The sequence below is a fragment of the Serinus canaria genome, chromosome 3, assembly GCF_022539315.1.
Source record: "Serinus canaria isolate serCan28SL12 chromosome 3, serCan2020, whole genome shotgun sequence".
NCBI lineage: Eukaryota > Metazoa > Chordata > Aves > Passeriformes > Fringillidae > Serinus > Serinus canaria.
The window spans coordinates 64,498,149-64,518,282 of NC_066316.1; the positions used below are offsets into that span (position 1 = coordinate 64,498,149).

At 43.0% G+C, this 20,134-nt stretch overlaps 1 long non-coding RNA gene across 1 annotated transcript; it reads right to left on the reverse strand.

Moving 5' to 3' along the window:
- Positions 1-963: 963 nt before the first annotated feature.
- Positions 964-19,069, reverse strand: LOC127059395 (uncharacterized). Its single transcript, XR_007777147.1, has 3 exons — positions 18,942-19,069; positions 3,648-3,786; positions 964-1,444 (listed from the first exon to the last, which is right to left on the reverse strand). It is a non-coding gene; the product is annotated as an uncharacterized LOC127059395 (long non-coding RNA).
- Between the last annotated feature and the right edge of the window lie 1,065 nt (positions 19,070-20,134).

A 20,134-nucleotide genomic window follows, 5' to 3' on the forward strand; every position in this document is an offset into this window, starting at 1 on the left:
TTTTTCGTGGTTCTCATTTGTCCAGTATCTGGCATGTGACAGAAGTGATCAAAACTGGAGGGAAGAAAGGAGTCATGAAACATCTTCCCAGCACCCACCCCAGCTTCTTTGAGGAGGACTGTTCTGCTGAAATGCCAGCTGACCAAGCTCTCTCTTCCTGGCCTTATGTTTTGGGGTTTTTGTTTTGTTTTTTTTTTTTAATCGAGGCCTTGATATAAAAAAATATTATTTCTGTATGATGAAAGGATTTTAGAGCAGCATTCCCTGATGTTTTTTTAGGCAGATGTTCCTGTTGGCCATCTTGGGTGCTGACTGGAGAGATCACAGGTAGGTATGTTTAAAAGACTAAGCACAAAATTGTAGGCAGAAGTCTCCCTGCTGCATGGAATACTGCAGGTCAGTACGGCCCAACACAACCAAGCAGCGTTGACTCCCGTGTCAAGTTACTCTGAGCAAAAGTCAAAAGGTAAGGATTTTAGTCAATATGACAGGAGTCTTCACAAGTGTAGAGGGAAGTGGGGTCACCCAAAAAGGATTTTTTTTTTCTGGCAGTTCCCTGTGATAAATCCTGGAGCCTGTTTGGAGCATCAGGTGCTGAATGAGCTTTGCATGTGGAGTGGTCTTCTCCTCCCTTCCTCATGCTCCATCGTGCAGAACACAAAAGCTGGCATAGCTTTTCTTTTCAAAGGCACTGAGAAATGCACTCCAGTTAGGTAATGCATTATATATGGTAGACATCACTTGCTTTTCTCCAGCATTGTGACTGAAGGTTGCACGATGGGTTTCTAACTCAATTAAAAACATCCTGTGCCCTGTGTAAATACATGTAAATAGGCTGCATAGGTGCCAGCTTCTTGTAGATTGCTGAGGGTGGCCTTTTGTGAGCTGCTGTTCAAAGTCAGGTTTTGTTTCAAAGTACAAAACCTAGACTAAAGCACTACTAGCAACAGTAGAGGCAGAAAATGTCCTGTTGCCTTTTATTCCACTAACAGAATACAACTCCACATGTGGGTAAAATGAAGTCTTAAACATTAACTGCAAATAACACTGCAGCATCTTGAAGGAGGACAATTTGCAACAGGTAAATCTGTGGTACATTGCCTTCCTGATGCAAATTAAGTCTGCATGCTGGGTCGTTTGTTTTGTAAATTAATGGGTTCAGTATCATTGGAAAATTTCCAAGTGGCAAGATGTGAACGATGTTTTTTAATTACATTTTAGTATGTGCATATTTCTTTTCCGGCTTTGTGTTAGTTACTCCCCCTTTGGGGACAGCTGCTGCTTTTCTCCTCCTTTTCTTGGTGTCACAGGTCGGAATTTCATGGAAATAAAGGCACACTTCAAGTCATGGAGTTGGAGCCTGACTGTGGAAAACCTGATAGGTTCAGCACATGTTTTGAGGTGCTTTGATGAGCAGTTTGGCAGCTCTCCTGAAGAATGCAACCTGTAGGTATTAATAGACCAGAAAATGGATTTAATGGCCTGTGTGCCTGCGAAAGCATTTGCCTGAAGGAAGGCAGAAGGAAACCATTGTATAGCTCTGGTTGGGAAAAATGGTGTCTCCTGCTGAGAGACTGAATTGTAACACTAAAGGTGATTGTAAGAGTTTTCTGGCTAAAAACCCCTCCTTGTTTGGGACCTGAATAGAATTTAGTATCAAAAAGCTTGTCTCCCCTACATTAAAACATGGGAATACGGGTAGCCCCTGACTGCTGCCAGGGAGATGCCTGGGTTGTGCTGAGCTTTGAGGTGGCCCCAGGTGCCGAAGGAGGGAATTTCTGAGCGCCGCTGCTGTCAGCCTGTGTTGGGCTGGGGGCCCAGCCATACCCTGTCCCAGTGTTGGGCCAGCTCACTGCCAGCCCAAATCCCAGGGCCGAGCTGTCCCCGGGGGGAGCATCAGGAGCCACTCCCGGCCCCAGAGCCGGTCACAGAGCTTCGGTGTGCGCTGGGCCAGAAGCCGGACTGTCCTGGTGTCTCAGGCAGCCCCCTCACCCTTTGCAGCCCTGCTGAGTTACAGTCACAGGAGCCAGGCAATGGGGACAATAGGACTTAATGGACTGATGCGTTTTTTAACCTTCTGCTATTTTTGATCTCATAATAGCTAAACAAGATGATGCCTAATTTATGGTAAGTTAATTGGGGGCAATCCAGCAACAGGGAGGGAGAGAGCTCTAATCAGAGTGAGTGATGACACAAACTTTAAGATGATCTATCTTCCCACGACACTGAGACACTTGAGCTGTTCAAAAGCTCTTTTAAGGTGGCCTGAAAGTAATGCCTGGGGCACGTCCAGACCTGCATGGCAGGAGAGGATGGGCTGGTGATGACCCTCTGTCCTGCTGCAAACACATCCTGGCTGTGAGATGGGCCCTGCAGTCTGACACACCCCACACTGGTCCTTGAAAGCCCTACTCAGGTGCTGTGGTGGTTGTCGTGCTTTAAGCACAACCACCCAAGTCTGCATTCAGCTGAGCTACTTGAAAGCTCCCATGGGATTTTCAAACTGAGCTTTCTGCTCAGGAAGCTCTGGTGTGCCACACCCAGTTAATGGCTGTCACCCTCCTGTTAGCCTGGTCAGTGCCTGGTTATCCTCTGCATCAGAGCTGGGGTGGCAGGACCCAGTTTCTGGAGCCTCCTTTGCTCTGTGACTTTTTCAATAAATGGTTTACTGGCAAGTTAAAGCCACAAAGCAGCCACCTCCCAACAAAATCACCCCTGAAACACTCTAATCATGTGCAGATCATCAGCAGTTTTCATCCCAGCTTCTGCATCCCTCATGGGAACTCCTCACTTTGGGGAGAGACAATAAAGGTCACAGCTGGGAGGGAGCTGGCACGGGCATACACTGCCCTGCAGAGAGCTCTGCTGGAGGAGGGAACGCTGCAAAGGGCCTTGATTGATGGCATAATCCCTTCAGCCCCCAGACACACCTCATTATACAAGCCAGTGACAATCAGATCATTAGTCACATTATCACCCACCGCCTTGGTGCCTGGGAAGTAGCGAAGATAAGTAATGGGATATTTTTAGTTTAAAATGTGGTTTGAACATTTTAATTAAAAGCCTATTATAATCAATCTGTTTCTAACACCTTTTCCTTCACCCTCATTCATAAAAATTAATTATCACCATGGAAGGCCAGCGAGTGCATATATCCTGCTCCTGGCCATTGGCAGCTTCAGAGCCTCAGTTTGCCACTGCCTGGGTGGCTTCGTGCACTGAGCCAGCCCAAATTGTGTGCAGTCACCAGGGCAGTTCACCAGCCCAGTGCTGGCCCAGTGTGGGGGGTAGTTGCTAGTCACTTAAGCAAAAGTGATGATCTGCTCAGACCTGGCTCTCTCAGACATCCATATACATCTTGGAGCTGAGCAGAGCTGAAAACACTTAGACTTTTAAAAAGAAAATTGTCTTCTCAAAGTGGTAACATTTTTAAAATGTCCCAAATCTTCCCTAAAGTTCTGATGGAGTGGCTATAAAGGTCAGCACAAAAAATGACCCCCTCAATGGCTGAGAAAGCAGTTTAAAACATGGGTGTACCAGGCAGATTAACACTATGTATTTGCAGTGTCGCTCCAAGACACATTGAGAGTGTAAGAATAAGTACAAAATTGATAATTAAAAAAAATAATAACAATAAAAATATTTACTAGACTTTGCCTTGACCTTTTCCATGCTCATCATTGATCCCAGCCTTTATAAACAAAAGGAGACTTAGGCCTTTAGACACCTCATTCGAGCATTAAACTTTTTCCAGCAGCTCTGGAGTTCAAAGAAGAAACGCTTCCCCTGCCAAAGAAAAATCAACAATTTTAACCAAGGACTTTTCTTAATTGTTAAAAATAAATAAAAAAAAAATACTATAAAACCAGTGTAATTCTAGTGGTATTATCTCCTGGGAAATCCACACAGTGTGGTGTATCTATCAGCAGGGCTCATACACGTGCAAACTGTACTGTTTTCTGAAGGCCCAATAGATTGGTTTGTGCAATGTGGAGTTGGCAACAAAATATTTCCACAAATTAAATAAAATCAGGTTGTTTGTAACATACATTGCAAGTGGTGACTTTACAAAGCAAAAGAGCAAATCAAAGATCTTGATCACATAAACTAAGAACATCTAGTTTGGTAGAGAAATACAGTCTCTTCTCCAGTAAGAAAACAACTACATTGTTACAGGCTTCCAGATAAATTAACCAACAGCTGCAATAGGATCCATAATTCATCAGTTTCTCCATGAGCACGTTACAGTGCTGGAAGGCTTCCTAAGCTCAAGGTGATATCATCCACCGCTCTCCTCTTCTCCACCAAGAAATAATTTCTGTTGTTTTGTCATCTGTCAGGTCAGTCACACATGGTTTCCCTTTCATAAATCCATGCTGATGATTACTCCAAATCACTGGTCTTTAATGTGTTCAGAAACAGCTTTCAACATAAATTGTTCTGTCCCCTTCCTGGGGATCAAGGTGAGACCGACCAGCCTGTAATTCCCTGCAACCTTCTTTCTTGCCCTCCTTGAAGATGCCAATGACATTTACTTTCTTCCAGTCTTCAGGATCCTCAGTGTACAAAGATTACCAGGAATGGCCTTGCAGTGACATCAGGCAGCTCCCTCAGCACTCCTGGGTACTTCCCATTGGACCCAAAGGTTTGTTTAAACACCTAACCTGTGGGTAAATCTTCATAGCTCCACAATTCCAAGTCCAGGAAATGAGCTAATTTCTGCTGGCTACACCTTTCATTTACTCACATGTAAGAGTCTTTCCCCAGCTCCTGAGGGTGGCAGGCGCTGCTCACTCAGTTAAGGAGGTTGGATTTAGCAAGTGATGATGCTAACCTGATTTTTTTCCATCTTTCAAACAACTTGACCCCCAAAAGTGAATTACACCACTCTGAAAGTTTGCTGTTATTCTGAACTGGAACATATGTCACGCAAAAAACCTGTTAAATTTGAAGAGCTGTGGAGGCTGGATGTGCCATTTCTGCACCTCCTCACTTTTCCCTCCCCATTTTGCCAGCTCCCTGTTCACCCCTCAGCTCACTGCTCAGTGCTGGAGCAAAGCCTATCTGAACCTATGAAGGAGGCACACTGTGTTGTGGGGCACTCCTGACATGATTTTGAACAACTGTGATTCTCCAAGGAACTTTTCTTCCTTCTTTTAAGGGATGGGAGTTGTGATTATGAGGCAACACAAAGACAAAACCAAACCCCAGTGTCACCTTCCACTGCTGGGTGCTCACAGGAGGCTGCTAGGCTGGATATACAGGAAAAAGATGAATTGCTGCTTCTCTCCCCCAGCCTGGGGTAGAGTGATTAAGGAAGCAGTGAATCAAGAGCTCCAAGCACATTTGATTGCTTGTCGTGACCTTGTTACACATGTCCTTTTGGAACATGGCTTGATGGCTGGAAGTCACACACACAGATGTATACACCCCCACAGAGCCTGCTTTGCAGCTGGCATCCCTATAGTGCTCGCATCATTTGCATTTGGGTGGTGCTTAAGTAACATTTCTCCCTGATGGTCTGTGGCAGGCTGAGAGAAGTACCTATCACTGTGTGGCAGGGAGCAGGAGGCTTGGATGGATGCTGACACACAGAGCCAGGGCAGCACAGAGGGTCCTTACCCCAGGAGAAAAGGGACAGGGAGAGGTCTTCACCCGTGATAGATGGGTTCTGTGAGAAGAGCACAGCAAGAAGTCAAAGCCGAGCCCTGCCTTGGGTATTTGGAAACAAATCATTTATGTAGCAAGTCAGTCTCAAATGATTAAAATGGGGATAAAAGGAGTTCTCATGGAGAAGTCATCTGAGGCAGCAGTAGTGACATTTTCTGTGTCTTAGGTCTAGGGTTTCACACAGATGTCCAGAAAGAATATCTAAAAATATCACACCAGCACAGTACAATAATTTATGTGCACATTAATACAGAACACAACACGGTCTCTGTCTAATTAAAGCAAAAAAAATCTATTACATAAGCTGACCTTCAAATAAAAAGAAATTTATTAGCTCTGCACTTACATATTCTAAATCTGACTTTGGAACGCTTTGAATTGTTTCAGTGTACACAGTGAAGAAATTGTTTCTTCTTGACACAAACTAACCAATCTTGCATCTGTGGCATGCCTGAAATGTATTTCAGAGGCACCATGTCCTGTAAGATAGGCACAAAATGTGCCAATGCAGTTCTGTTCTGTTTGGGCTGAGCTGTTCTGTTTGGGCAAGATGCTCCTGTCAGTGCCTCAGTGTATGTCAAGTGGCAATTACACAGGTTCCCCTGGAAAAGCACCTTGACAGCCCTGGATGAAAACTTCCATGAGAACTTGACAGCATCTCCACTAATGAGCATTCACACACTTGTCTGTGTAAGTGAAATACTAAAAAATTAGATGCTAAAAAAAAATCTGTGGTTTTCAATCTGACCACAAAACTGAGATACTACATCTCCTGAGTCCCCTGCCACTCCATCTCGGTAATCCAGGAAAACTGTCCCACTTCCAGAGCTGAGATTACTGGAGTTGCACAAAACTAAACCCATTCCTCATGCAATGAATGGGGGGAAAAAACCCAGGCTTTAAAAGCATTCCTGACTAGCACCCAAAAAAAAAATTGTCATTTTGGTTACATATTTTCATGATTTTCCTGAATCCACAGGTTCTTTTGCGAGAAGACCTGGGATTTTTTCTTTTTCCTCCTGCTGTAGAGATAGCACAATACCCAAGTTTTCTTTCATCAGCTACCAGAGGAGCCTGTTAGCCATTAAAATCTCTGCAGGATTCCCCTCATTAGGGTCTGCTAAACCATGATTTGAAGACACTCACCTTGTGCTGGTGGAGCACTGCTGCCTCATGGGCCTGCAGAGCCATGGCCAAGGGAGTGGAAAAAAATCGTGGTTTGCCCAGGCATCTGGCTTTTTTGGGAGCTGGCCCACTGGGAAGGGAGCATTGAGGGAGGGCATCACTCGGCATCTCGGGGCTGTTGCAGGGATTTGCCTCCTGCCCACTGCAGGCAGCTGACCCTGCCTTGCCCACCCTCCCTTTCTCTCCTGAATTTACAGAGCAGCAGCTCCCAGCACCCCTTCCCAGCTGCACCACCATGGTGCTTTTCCTCCCCAGAGCCAGTGGTCAGGGACAGAGCCAGGAGCTCCAGCACAGCCATGGCTGCTGCTGCTGCCCACTGGGGCTCTCTGGGATTTAATTCTCCTGATGGAAAGGCCCCTGCTCAGGTGTTCTATGCTCTGACAGTGCTTCAGGCTGTGTCTGTGTAAATGGAAAATGAACTACGAGATAGCATGCACAACTTCAAAGCAAAAGGGACCTTCTTGAGATGTCCTCTGTCATTCAGGGAGTTGTCACCTGCAAATGAACACACTTCAGGAGAGGAAGGGAGATTAAACAAAGGGAAGAAAACCCCTTTGTTTAATCTCCCCAAAACACTCAATTTCAAGAAGAACCTTAAAAATTAAAAACCTGGATATTCTGGGTCTGGTGTTTGGAAAACCCCAGACTAAGGCTGAATGTGTGTATGTAGCTTCCTTTCTGCCTGGCAATTTTCTCTGAGTACCCAGTAAAACTGTTCAGAGGCCTGGACTTTGCAGTAAGAAAAAGAGGGATTGGATCATCACAGTGGCTTTTATTGTTTTTTGCTTAGTTTTAATTGTCTCTTTTTCATTTTTAGAATTTCATTATTTCAGTTCCTTCTCCTGTCTCTTTGTTTACTTTTCTTCCCCGATATTGGAATTTTAGTGGGAATAATTTTGGCAACTTTCAGTCCTTTTCACTGCCCCTCATTTCATCTCAGTACGTTTAGTTGTAGTCAGTCCATTTGCAAATTGTCTGGGTTTTTTCAATTGAATTTTATTTGATCACATCTCCTTGCTAGAGTGCTTGTTGCACTTTGTTGTCACTTTGTCCAGTTTGGAAGAATTTTCTTTCAGGAAAGGGAACGAAATCTAGCCATTTCAATGAGGATCAGCTGGATCACCTTTTGTCTTGGGTGAACATTTCTCTTCGTTAGGGATTTATCACCAGTCACTGTTTAATCATCAATAACATTCACCCTAGCAATGGGCACATCAGTTACTTCATTAATGCGATTCCCCCACCCACTATTATGTTTCTTTTGCAAAGACAAGAAAAAAAGTGTTTATATGTAGCCTCTCTCAGTCTTTTGTCTTTTTTAATCTCCGTAACAGCTGGAAATTTTTTTATCCTGGCAGCAGAGTGGGGTGCAGCTGGCCAGGCTGGTGTGCCCCATGCAGCTCCCAGGCCCCTGCAGGTGTCTGGTGCAGAGAAGGGATACACAACTAAAGCTTTTTCATTATGACAGCAAGTCAGCACTTCAGGCTGGGAATTTCTCTTGGTTGAAGGTGGGCAACACAAGAAGTTGATATATTTCACTAAATCATATGTAGGAGAATGGTCCCACCTCAGTTCTCCATGAGGAGGTGCAGCAGCTTCTCGAGAAGTTTGGCACCAACCACCATCCATTCCCACCACACACCACAACCTCTTTTCTGCAAGCATGTTCAGGGACTGCTATTGTAAAACAATCCACATTTAATTGCAGCAGGCTACTTATAAACCTGTGCTTTCAAAGCCAGGTGTGCAGCAAAACAAATGATGGTGGTCACTGCTTGTTCCTGGGAGGGTTCCATCTCTCCTACGTTGCACTCGTGCAGACAAATATTTGGAAAGAAAGCCACACCAGCCTCGGGAGACCTTGGAGAGGGCAGGAGCTGAACATCCCACCTATGGCTTGTGCAGATTCTCTTCATGCTGCCCTATTCCCCAGTGTCCCAGCCATCCTGCCCAGCCCTGGACTGAAGGGCAGAGCCCAAGTCCCCATCACTCCATCCACCACCTCTGGGCTCTGGGAGACACTGTACCTGGCTCTGGACACAGCCTGCCTTTTGGCTTTTGTCAGGAGTGGGAAGAAGGGAAGAGAGGAATAGGCACAGCTCATACACATTTGTATAGCAAACACTGCTTCTCCCTCACACAATTTTTGACCCCTCTGACGAGGCAGGGGATGAAGAAGGATGGTGAAGGACAGAAAGTTCTGTTCTTCCCATGGGGCAAGCACAGTGCTTTCTCCAAAAAAAAAAAAAAAAAAAAAAAGAAATTCAGCATTTGTGTAGGATGACCCAAATTTCTCTTTTAAAATATGCATGAAGCTTTAATCTTGTCTTTCCCCTGACAGATCATTTAAATTCAGAGCAATGAAGGTGTCTATATCCTGGCAGACACTCAGCCCGTTTCATTTCAGGTATTCATAAAATATTTCACACACTACGGATTGCTGACACTACAAAGAGCAATTCCTACATAACTGTAGAAGGTATTATGATAGCATTGACATTTGTATATTATTTGCCAATATTTTTTTTTTTTTACTCCCAGGGCAGAAGATGATAAAAGGAAAAAAAATAGTATTGAACACAAGTACAAACAAGTTCACGTGAAGTGCCTAAGCCTTCGCCCCGTAAGCTACTGACAAAATATATTCTGTTTGCTCTACACATTCATGACTGACATTTCTCTTTTTCAGGCACCACTTGACTAGCCCTCCTGGGGTTGCAGTAGCCCACTCTGCCTGTCCCAAAGCACTGCCAAGGCCACAGAAAGAACTTACCATAGGATAAGCCACCCCAGCAGTACTGTGAGACGAGCACGGAAGGAAGGAATTTGCAAGAGGAGGGTGCTGATTCCAGGCCTGATGGTGAGATCTGAGGAGAGAACATGAGGCTCTCCATCACTCCTCGTAGCTTTCAGGAACTCTTAAATTCCTCCACGTACTACACACATTAGCTGGGCAGCATCCACATTTTTAAAGCAGAGGAGAGAGGAGCTCTGAACTGTCTTGACAGGTCTAAGTCCAGCCCATCTAGCCCCCATAACCATGATCAAAAAGCATCTGAAATCCATTAATTAAAAATCTGCTCTCTTGTCTCATGTCATTGAAATGCAACTCTCAGCAAAACATGGAGGCCAAACTGATGATCTTCCCTTTCAATCACACAGTGGTGCCATTCTTAGAGAACAATTTGTTTGACACAAAGTGCCCAGGCTCTGGAGACCTCAAAATCTCCCAGCACTTAATGAATGTTAAAATTGTCACATCAAAACATGGGAAATTAATTGCTACTAACTGCAGGACTTGTCTGATGCACTCAATTTAAATATCATGAATTGCTCATTTAATAGAGTTTTACATGGGGCACCATAGTAGCAACACCTTTATGATAGCAAATATTTGCAGGAGCTTCAGTAAAAAACACAACATTGCTGAAATAATGTTTGGGACAACACAGAATTCATGAGATGGGATAATTTTAAACAAAATTTCCAGTCCAAACAGAACTAGAAAGAGCCAACTGTTTCATTTTTCAATGCATAACACCAAAAACTGAAGTGTCTGAATTGCTAAATACCAATATTTCAAAAAGTCCACTGCAAACAAGAATAAAAAATCTGCCATAAATAATACATTTACAATTGTAATATATTATGTATAAATACGTAACGTAAGGGCATGTATATGTACACATTACATATGTGCACAAGTAATTATTTAGGCACAAAAATGTCTAATTTTTAAAACAAACAAACCAACAAATCAACCACATGGGACATGATTTAGAGATTCCTGGCAAAAAATATAAAGATGCTGGAGTACCTACACAAAAAGCACTTTCAATCTGATCTTTGATCGTTCTGTATTTATCTATCTGCTTATATCTAATAGACTTTTTCTTATTTTAAGGACAGCACTTCTATAGTTCTTGAGTTTCTCCAATGCAAGTTCTTTGTACTTAGAGAGGACTGAACCACATGAATCTAAAAATTGAGAATCTAAAACCTAAGAACAAAGTTTGCTTCTAACCCAGTGTGCTTCTCATCAGTGCGGGCCTTGGAGTTCCAATAAGCCATTAAAGTGTTAGGAAGCACCACCAATGTGTCCTACAGGCAGGCTGCCTGCTTGACCTAATGCTCCCAGTCCCTTTTTTGTGAAGACAGGGATGAAGCAAACACATAGCAGTAATTCCAACCTTCCAGAAACAACCTGCCACAGCAACAGAGAGCTTCTGGGGGGAACTGTGTCAGTGCTGAAGAAATTCAGAACAAGACCAGTGAAAAGTTGCCATAGAGTTTCCAGCCAATGCCACCTCTGTTCCAAGAAAAATAGGGCAGCTGTCAATCTCTGACTGATGACATCTCACATCAGAGGCACAGTGTAATTCTTTAAATTCTATTTCAAAACTTCTGGGACTTTTTTTGACTTCTGAAAAGCAGGAAGTAGATCAGGGCAAATTCACCTGTGGCGTAAACCTATTTATTTCACTCGATTTAGATTAGATATGAAATTGGTTCCTGCTAGGATTTTAAATTATGATTAGATTTGAAATGTCACTATCAGGCTTCAGAAAAGTGAGGAGAAAGGAAGTGGTGCTGAGCCACCTGGAGAGCAGCCATCCATCTTCCTGAAAGAAAATCATTAAATTCTTCGACCAGAAACTTATCAAGGTAGAAGACTTCTAACAGAAGGGCTTCTAAACTTCTGGGTGACAAACTTTTTCTCCCTAAGAGTGGCAGGATTTGCCAAATTTCATTCTGGCCAGGATACAAAAGTTGGACTGTGTGTCCAAAGATCTGTGGCATCTGCATGAGACCTGTAACAGCCACGGCTTGGAGGAGGGCAGGAATTTCTCTGTTCAGTGCTGCAGCTGGCTGACAAGCTTGTGGCACCATTCCAGCTGTTCAGCAGCTCTCCAGGTAGTATAAAACGTGAAGAGGTTCTTGTGGCTTGAACATCTCCAGCCCTGACACCAACCTTTGTCTAGTCTCAGCCAGGTAGCTCTCCCCACTTCAGTGGGGCTCATCAGTGGCACCAGTGGGAAGGAGATGCAATTCTGACTTATTTAGAGAGTTGCTCAGCATGATCTAGACTGAAGCATCCTTCTTTGCATTGTAAATGAATCACTGGGGGGAAGGAATATATTAAGACCTAGTGGCTGTCTCCCTGTACCCCTGAACCTTGTCTGCAAACATGTTCTACTTTAACAGCAAAAAACCCCAATGATAAATCTTTAAAAATTTGATAAAACTCCTACATTTAAAGCCCTATGGAACCACTACACACCCTAAGTTTTTCTGACAGGCAGTATTGGAAACTTGGTTTCAGCAACTCCTTTGACAAAAATCAAAATTAATTGCCTTTCTTGTGCCAGCAGACTTACATTTACTTCCCACACTGACGAAGATTAGAAGTGCTTTGGTGTGGACACCTTTCCCCAGGTGATGTCATTGTGGATTTGTGCTAAGTTCCATGTTTCGTTTCCAGTGCCCAGCCTCCTCTGCAGCGCAAAGTATGCAAGTGCCCAGCCATGATCCACCTTCCCTTTGCCACAAAACAGCAGTTTGTGCTGCACAGCAGCTTAATGAGCTGTGGGATTCACAGCTAAGCTTACTCTCAGCTGACTTGTGGGCAGCAACAGTGATGTTTTCCTTGCCTGAATTCTATTTTAACCTGGCAGAGTGCTGGTCGGTGGGTGCATCTTCTCCGAGTGCTGGGTGGATGGTAATGAAGTGTTCTGCAGGCACAACTGCCCCAGAGGGCCCCAAGGGCAAAATGGATTGTCTGGGAAAGAGTGCCCAGTGGGCACGTGGGAATTCTGGGGGAATAGCAGTAAAAGGGCAAACACTGTTCCATCAAAGTTTGGGTAAGTTTTCAAAACAAATTTAGGGCTTGACAAATTATAGGATCAATATTTGGGCTAGATGTTTTTTAAAATTCCTTCAAAGTTTTTCCAGTTTGGTCCTCATAAAAATGAATGCTTTCCCATAATGCATGATAAGAGAAAATTTTGAGGTTAGTGCTTAGTTCCGTTTTGAAACAGCTTAGTGGTGTTTTGAAACAGTCCAGCAGCAATGTCTAGTACACTGACACAGTATTGTCACACCTCAAAGAGAGTTATGAGGTAGGTAAAAGCAGGGATAAATTCATATCTGGAGTCATGTGCAGCTTTCCAGGGTGGCAATGAGAGCAGTGGAAAAGTTAAAATCAAATCCATAGACAAAAGGCAATATCATTCTACCTCATTACATTTAAATTTAAAGGATTAGAATAAAGATATTCACCTAAAGAGTCAATCTTGTAGGGAAAATAAAAAACCTTATCCTCTCCTCTAGGCATCTGCTCCTAAAATTGGGAAACCTGGCTATGTGTGACTTTGTTCTGGCCAAGAAAAGCCTCTCTGATTAGTCTAGCAAACAGGAAGCAAAGTACAGACCTGTCCTAAGAGAAAAATTAGAATATGCTAGGTCAAGTTAAAGAAATCTTTTATCCAAGTGCAAGACAGAAGTTCCTATTGTACCTGTGTATGAAACACCATGTAGGCAGTTTCCGCTGGCTTTTAATCTGATCCATTTTCATCTTTCACTTTGGAGTCTCAAACCCATCACTAAATTTCATTCAGGGTGCTAATCACTGGAACCAGGTACCTGTGAGCTTTTTTTCCCAAAAGAGATCAGAAACAAGCACAGAGAAGGCTAGAAGTTGAGATGTATTAATTAGTCCTTTCAGTGGCAACCTTATCCAGAAGATGTCACCAAAGCACAAGTAGTGCTCATAGTCCCTAGAACAATGAACGTAAATGGAAGGACTTCGGACTTGTACAAAAACCACTGAAAAATCAAGAAGGATGTTGAGAAAATGCCTCAAAATGTGTGATAGCTGACCTCAAACCACAGCAAAAACCAGGTGGTTGGGCACGGTGAAACCAGTGCATGAAGCAAAGGCTCTCAGTGCTTTAGAGACGTTGGTCTAGCATGGCAGCAATATGGACACTGCTGCAACCTCAAGCAGATCAGCAATTACCAGATGATATCTGAGAGGTTTAACATCATTTCACTTCTTTGTGACAGCTGAGTGCAGGCATGAGCCAGCATGACTCATCCTGATTAATGCACTCTGGTTCAGAGCAGATCCTATTGCGGGAAAAAGTTTGACAAGAAGAACACAGAGCAGGACATCAGCCAGCAGGAATTGTCCTGAGTCTTGAGCCTCTTGTTTAGGGGTCTTCTTGACCCTCTCTGGCAGCAGGAGATGAGCCCCATTCCATCATGTTTATCCTCCTCTAAGAAGGAACCAAAACAAATCCACCTGATAATGGTGAAATCCGCAGGTGCTCTAGGACTGACAATGTGTTAGAGTGCATCACCACCTGAGTACCTCTCTCCTCCCAGACAAACGTGTTCTGGGAGCAATTAGAGTGTGAATAATGGAGCGTTTAAACTCAACAGACCTTTATTCAGATCTTGTTTACACCATTTTCAGCAGAGGGTTAAAAGTAAGACTTGCTTCAGTGGTATTTGTGCTATTATAGGAAAAGATTTGGTAAGAGGTACTCCTTGGAAATTGTGCAGAATAGTTACATAATATGAGAAATCACATTCTCATATCATTTGGCGGGTTTAACCTTATTTCTAGGAAGCAGGCTAATGGAAATGGTGTCCTTTCAGATTCTGTATTAATCAAAACAATGTAATGAGACCAGGTCTACACTAAAAGCAATCTGAAGGTTTATCTATATGGATTTCCAGTGTTCTGAAGCAAACTGTAGTCTAAATAAATTTTGTTATATTATAGATATACACACATACACTATTAGGAACAATCCATATCCATAATTAGATTTTCAGTCTACCCAATGCTGTTAGGAAGTCTTCCATAAAAATTAATGTAGGATTACATCTAGCACCTGCACTCAAAATATTTTTCAGTTTCTAAAAACTTACAAAAAATAATTCAACAAGTGATGAGGTAAAAAAGAACTTCTTTAAAGGCAGAATTAATTTGGGTTTCAAAAAATGAATAGCATGCTTCTTGGTTGAAGAAATTCAAATTACAGATAGGGATCTTAAAAAAAAAATCAATTTGTGGCATCTAGCCTTGCTGCTCATGTCTGAACAATCAAGCCACTGCTTTGTTTCAGATAAAAAGAAAGTTTCCTTAGCAATCTCAGAAAGTTAAAAAACACAGCAACAGAAGAAGAGGTTTAGCTGTGTGCACCTGCTTAAAGCAGTAACAAAACTGCTGTTCTACCGCCTTGTCAGATCCCAAGTAATGGCAAACATAAAATCAGCATCTTAGACACCACACAGTCCTGAAGTGCCCTACAGGGTGTAGGCTCAACAAGGTAAGAGGGTCAGGAAGTTAAAAGCACTCCTTTGGAAAAGTCAGGTGCCTGGTAATTCTCCAGTCTTGTGGTAAGGACCTGCCTGCTTCAGAGAATCCTTTCCAGAGAGCTCCTCCGATTTGCCTCTCTCTGTAAAAAAGGGATTTGCTCTCTATTTCTCCAAGCAAGAATAAGCAGAAATGGAAGGATTGCAGCAAGCTGATTTTTTTAGCATAAGCTAAAGCTGGACATCAGATCCAGTTATGAACAAAGATCCTTCTCTTTGTCACACATTAAGAAGGTCATAAAGATTTGCTTAAGGGTAAATTGACATCAAAAGCTAATGCCTGATTAGGCATCATTTGGGAGATTAGGCAATGTAAAGAGGCATCCAGCCTTTCTGTGTAGAGCAAAATGAAAATTTCAGGCTCTGGGAATCTCTGTCTGCAGGTCTACCAGCCAGTAAATCACTGGAAATGCACAGGCTTTTTTATGACAACAATCCTCCTCCATTACATGAACTCATTTGTTGCTCTCTTTGTCATAAACTAAAAGAGGATGCTTGACAATAAACACTCACAATTCTCATTAATTTGTTGCTGTTTGTGCAAAACCTCCCTGGTTACACACAGACCTGGACAACCAGGATGATTAGGAAGTAAGATTGTATTAACCAGGCAGAACCAGCATGGTTCAACGAGGTGACTGAAGAGATATTTACAGTTTTCGATGTGAATAAGATTTCATTGCATACTTCTGTGAGCAAAGATACTTACAGAGGAATTAAAACATGTCAAGTGATGCTAAAACCCACTTTTCCCTCTTTTGGTAATTTGCAAGTAGATCCAAATTCTAGTCTGTGTAGACATCACAGTTGGCCTTGATGGTAGACCCCAAGACTAACTTTTTAAGTACTTCCAAATGCAATTGGGAGCTACTTAAGCTATGAAACTATCTGCAATTGAAAAGTCCCATTTTATTTCACATGCTGATCAATTACTCTACTGTATTTTCAACCCATGCTTAGCAAAGTTTGCAGGTTGTCATAGCAATTAAAAAGAAGTCCTAATGAAGAGAAAATTACTAGTTCCTTACACCCAGTTTTATATTCTGTTCTGTGCTGTTGTCTGTATTCCTAGAGGACACGACATTACATACTGCTCCTTTATGATGTGTTATCATACATAGCTGCCTGTTCAGGTTTCTCAGACTCTAAGGAGTTACAGTCTTGGAGTTTCTGGAGCTGGTGTACCCACAGGACAGACTGCTTAAAAATGGCATGGAAAAGGTAAGTAAATCAGTGTACCTTTAATTTAATTCAGAGCCCTCCTTCTTGAGGAGGATACATTGGAGATGATCTCAGTTTCTTTTCTGAGTGCAATTGAAATTGCAGGCAACAAGAGACACTTTAGTTCAGAGCCACACTATTGTGGTGATGGTGATCTACTGCCAAATTTGGCACCGGTGCCAGGAACAGAGATTTGAGCTGACACTGCCACAATACCTTTTAAATTAATTTGGCATCAAACATCAGAAAGGTTTGTCATCACTTTCCTGTAACACAAGTACAGCACTCTGACAGACACAGTAAAGGCTGTGGCATTTTTCTCTGTCAGCCTGGCTTCTCAGTGTTCATTTTTCAAACATACCTCTGTTATCTCTGTTGCTCTGTTGGAGCTCCTGGGGGGTGCAGAGACAGTTCCTACTCAAAACACAGAGGGTATGAGGCTGAGTGGGTGAGCTCTGCCTCCTGGTCCTGGCTGTACAGTTTCCTCCCTTAGCTAAGACATCAGAGCAGTGACCAGAAATAGCAGAATTGAGGATGATATGAGAAGAATCTGTCTTTCACTGGTGAAGAGTATTGGCAGTGTCTCTGATGAGATGTGGCTTTGACAATTGTCACCCTAACAGCAGCTGTATGTCTTACTCCCGTCTTTTGCCCCTAAATCAAGAATTTCTTAGGAACAGGTAGGTATTTTCTCTCAAAGTGCAGTGAGGAAAAAGAATTCTGAGCAGCACCATAACTAATTAGAGAGTACTATTAGGAAAAATGGAAAAGAAGTTTAACTGAGTTCCTGAGACCATTCAGATGCTTAAGGACTGGTAATTAGGATAGGCTGTGGATAACTCACTGGCTTAACCTGAAGTATATAGTTAAGTACATGACTGCATGGAAGGCTGCATTGTCAGCCACTGAGACACTGGAGCATTCTAGTGTTTAAAACATTTTGTGGTACAGAATCCTCTCTGCTAAAAACTGGAGTTTTTATGGGTCTGAACCCGTATTTTTCTTCATAAGCAAAAAAAATGAAGAAATTTAGACTTCACAATTTTCTCTTAGCATGAGTGTAGGATTGTTTGAAATAAATCACAGTAAGCAGGAACATACTAGATTTCCTATAGACTTTGACATCTCAACTTACACATCTGTCTTTAAAAAAAAAACCCAAACAACGAAGCAGAAATATGCACGATTGTTACTTTTTAATTTGGTAAATGACAGCATCGTTTCATATAAAACAGAAAAAGAACCATGCTGATCAGCCACCCACACGCTTTCTTTAAAGCTCTCATGAATTGGATCAACATTTAGAAAGCACAGCAAGTACTGGCATTTAAGTGATATTATAAAAACAGTCAAGCTGTGATGGTGAATGCGTATCCAGCCTTTGTACATTGGCTTCCCTATGCGCACACAATGTTATGAAACACTGCTCAGAAATACAGCAATATGATTTTCATGGGAATTTCACAACTAGAAATCACCTCTTCCTTTACACACATGAGCAAGACAGTTAATCTCCCCCTCTCCCCGGCACCAGCGATTCATGGAGCTGCTCCTTCATCCTGTCTCTGGTTACACAGTTGTGCTTCAAGCCCAGCATCTGCATCTTCCAACGCAAAAGGCTGGCCCCAAGCTCCTGTGCACAGTCTACTTGGTCCTCCCACACCTGAATTGAAACTGAATTCAATCCTGACATAACTTGGGAACAGCTAAAGCTATTGCCATGCTGTATCCCTGCCTCTGCCAAGGTTCTTTTCTTTTTAGGTGATGTCCTCTGCTTGCAGAAAATGACAAATTAAATACTATAAGTACTTTGCAGGATTTGCTCAACACCAAAACATACAGTTGCCATTTCATCCTTTTTCATATAAAAGGCAGCTGCATGAAAACAAGCTTGGGTTGGATTCTGGGTACCTCCAGAACCACTGTTGTGGTTTCTCATCCTGAGATCTGGCTCTTATTTAAAATTTGTGTAGTGTTTACATTCTTCTACACTTATTTTTAATGTAGTTTTATCTTGAAACACATCCATACACACAAACTCAGCTTTTGGGCTGGTTGAGATGCATTGTTATCCTTTGAAAGAACACCCAGTGATTAATGTTTACCCTTTTTATTCCTAGTCCCTCTTTAGCACCAGTCTGATATTCTCCATTCAATGGGATGTTGTGGAAGTGAAGGAGAGGAGGTTTTGCCTTGACTTTTCAATAGAGGTTTAATTTAGTAAGTTATTGTGATATTGTTACTGGTGCAGCTGGAGCTCTCTGAACCAGCGTGGGTAACCCTTGTGAGATGCATTGCCCAGGGGTGTGAGCTGGCCTGCCTGCTTCTGAGGCACCCCAAGGAGGGCACAATCTTCCCAAGAAGCCACCTCATGCCTGGCCCAAAACCTGAGCAGGAAAGCTTAACACATACACCAGCATTAGCACATGCAATCAGCTTGAGTCTTCAGCTCCCTCATATTTCAAAGCTGGGATACTCACCTTAAAAATGGTCCTACTGCAGTTGTTTGGGTGGCCAGCTCCCCACTGACATCCCTGTGCTCCCCTCTGGAGCACACTGGCTCCTAATGCGAGGTAACGATCAGGCTTTTCAGTGAAATCAACCTTACTTTCAGTTTGCATCCCAGTGTCATTAACATCAGAGCTCTGGTTGAGCTGCAATTTTGACTTCTTTGATCTGCATTGTTTGCCTGCATAATCAGGAGACAGGCAGACACATGCCTGGTGAATGAGCAATTGCAACATCCAACCATTTTTTTATGCTGTCAGGGAATGCCGTGGCATGAAACAAGGTCTTCGTAGCCCCTCATGCCTCCAGGACGTGGGAGTAGCACACTCTTGGCTGGCTGAGGAAGCAAGATGAACCCACCTGATGCTGAGGCTGGGAGGAGAATGCCCACGACTGCAAGGCTTCCCAGGGGGCAGAGAGGAACCCCCTCTCCACGCTCCCCAAGGGTGGCCAGCAGGTCTGGACGAGGACATTTTTCCTCCCCACCACCCTAAGAGGTGCACAAAGGCTTATGTGTCTTATAAAGCACATCTCATGGAGTTTGGGAATGGCTGTGGCCATGGCATATTCTCTCTTTACATAGAAGTGGTGATGCCTTCAGTGGGACACCAGATCCTATCATCTGCACTCAGGGCAACATCCATCCACCCATTAGGTGACCCAACAGGTCTGATCTACTTGGGCTAAGCAGGGACCATGCAATTCCTTTTGCTCAGAAGCAGAATTTAAAGCAGAGTTTAAAACTGCAGACCCAGAAAATTGATCTTAAAAAACCACTCAGCTCTGTGAAGAGCTCATAAACCTAAAATTAAAGCTTTAAAATAAATGCAAAAGCCATCATCTACCGCATTATGTTTCTCAGTTATACCAATTTAAAATTTTCACACCGAGATAATCCGAGTAGCCCAATTCCATGTCGGTAATATCACCTACACTAACACCCTGCAAGCACAGCAGCAAACTCTCCCAGGCAGGAGGCCAGGTGCCAGCACCAGCCACTGAACTTGAAATCAATTTTGTCTCTCAAGTGTAACTTTATTCTTGTACTCTATGAATATATCACTGTGTACAGGGACAGCTATACACACACTTTCCTGAGATAAGTAAGATGAAACCACAGACTTAATAAATTCGTTTTTTATAGATGTACCATAGTTCTGTGCAG